The following is an 8,150-nucleotide window of genomic DNA, read 5'->3' as shown; positions in this document are numbered from 1 at the left end:
CTACTGTGACTACCACCAGGGCTTCGGCCACAAAACCCAGGATTATTTCGTCTTGAAGGATGCGCTGGAGTAGGCGATCTGGGAAGGTAAGCTGGCAGAGTTCTCCCACCTCATAAGGAAACCCAGGAAGCGGGACTGTGAGCGAACTGGCGACGACAGGGACTGCACCATCAAACCAAGGCAAGAGCCCAAGGAGGACAATGAACGTGGCCTCACCATCGTGAACATCGTGGTTGGGAGAGACGTGGCTCCCAGGTCGAAGTCGGCATGCAGAAAGGATGCCAAAGTTTTGGCTGTGTCATCATATAGTTTCGTGCTTCCCCCCATGAAGGTACTGTTAATATCATTCAGACCTGAGGACCAATGGTTTGACAACTTACTGGAGAACCCTCCTATGGTGATCCCAGCTAGAGTGGGAACTGGCCTGGTAAAGCGAATCCTGGTAGACACTGGAGCATATTCGAACATCATGTTCTGTAATGTGTTTGATTCTCTAGGCCTCCGAGACACCGACCTAATGACCCACCAACACGGTGTGGTTGGTTTAGATGATCACTGTATCAAACCTGATGGCATAGTCTCCCTACCAATATCTGTAGGAGGAGGACGAGGGAAGAAGTTGGTAATGACGGAGTTCATGGTCCTAAGAGACTCCACAGCCTAAAACCTCATCTTGGGAAGAAAAACTATCAATGAGTTCGGAGTAGATATTTGTACAAAGCTACTGATGATGAAGTTTGTTGCTGACGATGGGTCGATTGAATCCATCAAGGGGGATTTGGAAATTGCGGTCGCGTGTGACAACGCCAGTCTCTCCCTAAGAAAGAAGTCTAAAGAGGCATCCGGTGTCTTCCTAGCCAATCTAGATGCCAAGGTCAATGACAAGCCTAGGCCAGAACCAGAAGCGGATCTCGAGAAATTTAGGGTCGGCGATTCGGAGGAAAAGTTCACCTTCATGAATAGAAACCTCCCTCATAAATTGAAAGAACCATTGGTGGAAATGATCAGAGCAAACGGCGATTTATTCGCCTGGACGCCAGCCGACATGCCAGGTATTGATCCTAGTTCATGTCGCACCACCTAGCTGTGAAGGCAAAAGTTGTACCAGTGGCATAGAGGAGGAGAAAAATGTCCCAGAAAAGAGCGGAGGAGGTGGCTAGGCAAACGGCCAGCTTATTCGAAGCAAGGTTCATCCGAGAACTCGACTACTCGACTTGGCTGTCGAATGTAGTCCTGGTCAAGAAAGCCAATGGGAAGTGGAGAATGTGCATAGACTATTCCGATCTCAAAAAAGCATGCCCTAAGGACTCCTTCCCCCTCCCTAACATTGATGCTCTAGTGGACGCGACCACGGGATATCGGTTTCTAAGCTTTATGGATGCATACTCTGCCTACAACCAGATACTGATGCACTGGCCAGATGAGGAGAAAACGGCGTTCATAACGCCAAGAGGTACATATTGCTACAAGGTGATGCCATTTGGGCTAAAAATGCAGGGGCTACATACCAAAGGCTGATGAATAAAGTATTTAGCAGTCTTATCGGCAAAACGATTGAGGTATACGTTGACGACATCTTGGTGAAGAGCACCCAAGCCGAAGACCTCATCGGTAATTTGGAGACTGTGTTCGCATCTCTTCGGTGACACAACATGAGGCTTAACCCCCTGAAGTGTGCCTTCGCCATGGAGGCTAGGAAGTTCTTGGGTTTCATGATAACCTAAAGAGGGGTAGAGGCCAACCTAGAGAAATGTGAAGCAATCATATGGATGACGGGCCCGGAATGTATTAAAAATGTGCAGAGACTGGAGGGAAGACTCACGGTGCTATCCCGTTTCCTCGGCGCGTTGGCTGCCAAAGCCCTTCCGTTCCTCAACTTGATGAAAAAAGGGATAGTGTTTGAATGGACCCCAGCGTGCGAGGAAGCCTTTAATCACTTCAGGGCCATCGTCTCGGCGCCCCCTGTTCTCAGTAAACCTAGAAACGGTGAGGCGTTATTCATGTACTTGGCAGTAACTGAGGAAGGTTTGGCAACTGTCCTGATAAGAGAAGAAGGCAAGATTCAGCAACCGGTCTACTTTGTAAGCAAGGCGTTGCATGGGGAAAAACTGAGGTATAGTAAGCTGGAGAAGCTGGCATATGCGCTCCTGATCTCCTCCCGTAGGTTGCGACAGTACTTCCAAGGAAACTAGATAATTGTCAGGACGGACCAGGCGATCCGCCAGGTACTACAAAAAACTGACCTGGGGGGCAGGATGATGACCTGGGCAATCGAACTGTCTCAGTATGACTTGAAGTACGAACCCAAGCATGCAATCAAGGCCCAAGCAATGGCCGATTTCCTGGTGGAGGTAACAGGAAACCCTCCCGAGACAATTAGCACACGGTGGAGGCTCCATGTGGATGAAGCCTCCAACCAAACATCCGGGGGAGCAGGAATCATCCTAGAAAGTCCGACGGGAGTCGTATATGAGCAATCGGTCAAGTTCGAGTTTTCGGTGTCCAACAATCAAGAAGAATATGAGGCCCTTCTTGGCGACCTAGTTCTGGCAAGAGAGGTCAGGGCCACCAGAGTGGAAGTATGCAGTGACTCTCAGGTTGTCACATCACAGAGTAACGGAACATATCAAGTCAAGGACTCACTACTGCAAAAATATTTGGAGAGAGTCAAGAAGCTGAGTGAGGAGTTTGACGAGGTCACAGTACAGCACGTTCCAAGGGAAAAGAACACTCGAGCTGACCTCCTATCAAAGCTGGCGAGCACAAAGCCAGGAACGGGGAACCAATCTCTGATTCAAGGTTTAGTGAAGGAGCCAACAGTAACCCTCCATATAACACAGGCAACTGACCATCCCTCCTGGGTGGATCCAATCATTGATTTCTTGGAAGGAGGTAAGCTCCCTGATGAGGACAAGATGGCAAAGGCACTAAGGAGAGAAGCTTCCAAGTACACGACAATACAAGGCCAGCTATTTAAAAAAGGACTGAACCAACCTCTGTTAAAGTGCCTACGTCCAGGCCAAACGGACTACGTCTTACGCGAAGTCCACGACGGGTGTAGCGGCCACCACATCGGAGGAAAGGCTTTAGCCCGAAAGCTTGTCAGGGCCGGATATTATTGGCCCTCAATGATGTCAGATTCCAAGGACTTCGTGAAGAAGTGCAGAATGTGCCAGGAAAACAAAAACTTCCACAAAGCACCGGTAGCTGAACTGAGCTTACTCAGTCCTCCCGACCATTCTCTCAATGGGGTGTGGATCTACTAAGACCCTTTCTAGTTGGGCTAGGGCAGGTCAAATACCTAATTGTCGCCATTGATTGTTACACCAACTGGGTAGAGGCCGAGCCATTGACTAGTATATCCTCGGCAAATGGCCAAAAGTTCATGTGGAGGCAAGTAATAGCTAGATTCGAAATCCCATAGGTCGTTATATTGGACAATGGGACACAGTTCGCCGATAAAAAGTTCAGGGAGTTTTTTGCCGGTTTAGGGATAAAGCAGAAGTTCTCATATGTCAAACACCCCCAAACTAACGGCCAAGTCGAAGCGGCGAACAAGGTCATCCTACAAGTTCTCAAAAAGCGACTTGACCAGAAGAAGGGAGCCTGAGCAGACGAGCTAGCATCGGTCCTCTGGTCCTATCGTACAACACAGCAATCATCTACCGGAGAGACACACTTTCAACTCACTTATGGGATTGATGCAATAATACCCATAGAGATTGGGGAACCGACCCCACGGCTACTTTTGGGTGGAGTCGAAGATGCCGTAGAAAAGGACTTAGTGGATAAGACTAGAGAGATGGCCCACTTGTCAGAGACGGTGTTGAAACAAAGGATGGCTCTGCGTTACAATGCCAAAGTAGTGAAAAGAGACTTTGAGCCAAGCGACCTAGTCTTATGATGCAATGACGTCGGACTCCCAACACCAGGGGAAGGAAAGTTGGCGGCTAATTGTGAAGGTCCATATAGGGTAAAGGAGGTAGTCGGCAATGGTGCCTACAAGCTAGAATGGCTAGACGGCAGGGAAGTTCTCTGAACCTGGAACGCGAGAAACCTAAGAAGTTTCTACTCTTAGAAGCCCGAGCACACAACAAAAGGCGGGCCATGTGCCGGTTTAGTAAGACCCGTTTCATTTCATGTTACATTACCTCCCATTAGTTGTTTATTTCCCATTAATTGTTTACTTGCAATTCATGATATAGTTATGATCAGGCTACACTAACTGTCTCTATTCTCGTCTTATACTCCAATATTATTCAAATTATTCAAATTGCTTTGCCAAGTAAAGGTGACCAATTACGTAACGGCACGACACCCCAAGACTGATCACCCCGGGAACCGCCGAAGTCGTAAACGCTACAACAAACGGCTATTGAATAAGGCCAAGTTTCAAGTGCAAACGAAAAAGCCATGACCTGGCTTCATTAATTACCAACGAAATGGTAAGTGCGCGCAAGCGAATAGCTAATTACCAATAAACCGGTATGCAAACACAGTAAGCAATTTGTTATCTTCCGACAAAACGGTAAACGAGTTCACAAAACTACTAAAGTGTTTAAAGAGCTACACAAATTACAAAAATCCAAATAAGATACAACAAGATTACATCACTTCTTTGGGATATCAACAATCTTGCCATCCTTGATGGTCTTGAAAATGCTAACGGCTGATGTGTCGAAGTCGGGAGCCAGCAGCTTCACCTGAGCCTTGATAGCCTCCTCGATCACGAGGATAGCATTCATACCTTGCTTCACGGTCTCTTTATATTTTTCCTTCAAATCAGCTGCCTCAATCTTGGCTGCGGTTCCCGACGAAAGGGCCTCATCACGCTCTTTCTCGAGCTCCTTCACCCGACCTTGAGCGGCATTGAGTTGGCCCTCCAAAGAAAGCTCTTGTTCGGTGAGTCACGTTACGGCAGCATCAGGGGTCTTGAACTTCTCCTCGGCGTCAGCTAGCTGCGTCTGAAACAACTTCACCTCAACCTTGTACTTCTCATTAGCATAGACAAATCATGAAGCTTGTTCTCCAACGACCGCGCCCCAACCAAGACGTGCTCCGCCTTCCTCGCTATGGTGGCTACCCGGAGCAAGGTGCAATACATCCACTTGGCTTGCAAGGCAAGATCCCCACCAAAGAAGTCCTCTGTACCCGGTAGGAGTTGGGAATCGATAAAACTACTTGCATAAAAGTTCTTCTCTACTACCATAAGTGCCCGCTCGGGGTTGGAATTCGGTTTTTGTTTTCTCGGGTTGTCCACAACTATAACTTCAGGACCTCCACCCTGGCCGGAGGTCGAACCAGTGCTGGTCCCAGCCACCTCTCCTTGGGTAGGCTGGGACTGGGACTGGGCCTCGGCCACGACAGTAGCAGAGTGCAACTCCTCGTTGGTATGGATGGCAGAGACATCATCGCTACCATCAGCAAGAAATGTATTAAACAAAGCATCAAGCCCAACTTGCTCGCCAGCCATCGATAATGAAACAAAACACGGAAGCTAGTTAGTCGTTAAACCGGTTGAATAAACAAGGGTAATAGCAAACACGAGTGCGCCATTAAATGACTACTCACATATATAACTCCTAGCCATTTCCTGGTCTCCCATGAGGAGATGGAGATTAACATTATTCTTCCCAAAAATAGCCAACAAAACATCGACGACCCTCTTGTTCTCGGGAGACAACCCTTTGTACGTCACCTTAGTAAAGGCATTAGCTCTCCCCCGAAACTGTAGTAAGTTGGGATGCGACGTTCCCCCTCCAACGTCAAGGTAAAAAGAAATAAAAATACCTTGATGGAGGCCGGCAGCTCTAAGTATTCACAAACCATCTCAAAACAGCGGATAGAAGCCCAGCTGTTCGGATGCACTTGAGATGGCACCACGTCACATCGGTTAAGTAGCGCATTTGAAAAGGGAAAAAGGGAAGGCGAACCCCCAGGTTAGTGAACATCGCCTTGTACACCCAGATCCAGTCGGCGATCTGGGGAGTGTGCAGGTTTAGATGGAATACCCGCTTATGGGCAGCGGGAACGAAGACCTCATAGTTGTCTTCCTCGGGTCCTCCTCCACAAAGGTGCTCGGTCTGTCGGAACTAAGTAAGTTCCTCTAAACTCATCTGGTTGGTGGTTTCCTTCACGTCCGAGGTCACCCAAGCATATCAATCGTAGGGTGCTCTCGCAATGGGAACCCTTGCAACAGGATGTTAGGCCATACCTATAGAGACAAAACAGAAGACAAGCAGCATAACTACAACATGAAACTAGAAGAACAGATAAGGAAAAAGCAAATTACCAGAAAATGATGCGCAAGAATGCAGAAGGAAAAAGCCTTGGTTAAGCAAAAGCAAATTGGAGTGCCTGAACCCAGAGAATCAGAGAGAAGTTGCAAGGAAAAAGAAGAATGAGGGGAAAATGGAGTATGTTTGGGGCGTGGATAACGGAAGGCACGAATGCAAAGTGTAACTGGCAATAGAGTAGCGCGAAAGGCAAGGGTATAATGGACTTTTCACAAAGGATTTAAATCAATCATCAAGAGCATTAAATGCTCGATGCAAAGATCGAGGCAACGCAGAACGCCCCTTCGAGGCGACGAGCCTCACTCGCGCGTAGGGGGCACTCCCCTATCGCAGCTGGCGACCAACCGACCAAGCGACGAGGATATCGAAAGTTGCAAAATGCGCCACCCACGGCGCTCCTCACCCTAGCTGGCGCGTTGGGGGCACTGTTCTGGTCCGACCCGATTAGTACATTGTCCAACCCGCCCGAGCGGCTGACTAGACGGGCCTCATACGCCCGGATTGCAACCCGGACACCTGTTCCCTGGCAGTCAGCTACGCGACAGCTGGGAGAGGAAGCTTTCAGGAAGGAGACCTCTCCTGTGGGACCCGCCCTACTAACAGGATATATATGGGGAGGGTCCTACCCCTCCCCACGGTATGCCACTATACCATTACTCTCACCGCCATCTGTACCATTTCTGACTTGAGCGTCGAAGTGTCATTGTAGGTGGCACCCTTCTCGCACCGCAGCAGTTCGGGAGGTCGTGAAGTCTCCATCCCCATCCTCTGAGTCCAGATCAAGGCCGGTTCTCAGCAACTCATTCCAAAAGCTCCACTGACCCGTCCAAAACTCGAAAAACCGAACAACTTGTATAAATTTGTATAAAAAATAATTTATATATAGAGAATAATTAATAAAAATAAGTGTTGCCTATTCATTTAAATTATATTACTTGAGTAAAGGGAGATGCATAGACAGTCTTTGGTGTGGTAGCATCTTTAAAAGCGCAATCTATTCTTATTTAAAGTATAATCTATAATCAGGGATGGAGGCATGTAGATTTTTGTGGGAACAAATGCCCTCACTAGCATTTTTAATATTTACAAAAAAAAGTATATATTTGTATATATACATGTTCTCTGCTAAAATTATGTTTATGCTCATATTAAAAAAAATCGACTTAATTATTTTAATAATTTTTATAAAGTGTTGGTGAACACATTTATTGTCAAACATAAATGCAAAAATGACCTTTTCATGCCCAAAATATAGTGCCATAATACACCACTTACCATTCTCTCTCTCTTTCTTTCTTTCTTTCTATTCATCTACTTATATGGTTTTGGAAAAAACATTGATATATTGTGTTTTAAGGTTATATTTTAAAAGTATAATAATAAAATTTTTTAAATTTTTTATGAATTTAATGTATTAAAAATATAAACAGTTTATCTTTTTAATTATTTTTAATAAATTATTTTTTATGATATTTTTAAAATGTATTTTTAAGATACATGTAAATAAAATTCTATATATTAAATCAACTTAATAAAAAATAGAATATCGTAATACTATGTCATTAATAATTTATTTAATTGAAGTTTATATTTTTTATTTTTTATTTAACTTTAATCTTTACTAGCAAATTACAAATATATTTTGATAATTAATTCTCAAATATAAATTGAATAAAAATATTAAAAAGTTAACTGAAATAATAAAATATTTTATACTTTTATTTATCTGTCTAACTCCTTTGTTATTATTATTATTATTTAAAATTAAATTTAGTCTTTCTTTTATTAAATAATCTATAAAATATCTAACCGAAATATGAGAGATTTGGCGTTTTTTTTAAATATTATTTATTA

Source organism: Arachis duranensis, chromosome 3 (assembly GCF_000817695.3).
Source record: "Arachis duranensis cultivar V14167 chromosome 3, aradu.V14167.gnm2.J7QH, whole genome shotgun sequence".
Taxonomy (NCBI): Eukaryota; Viridiplantae; Streptophyta; class Magnoliopsida; order Fabales; family Fabaceae; genus Arachis; species Arachis duranensis.
The sequence above is the reverse complement of the archived record's forward strand: the minus strand, read 5'-3'. Positions refer to the sequence as shown.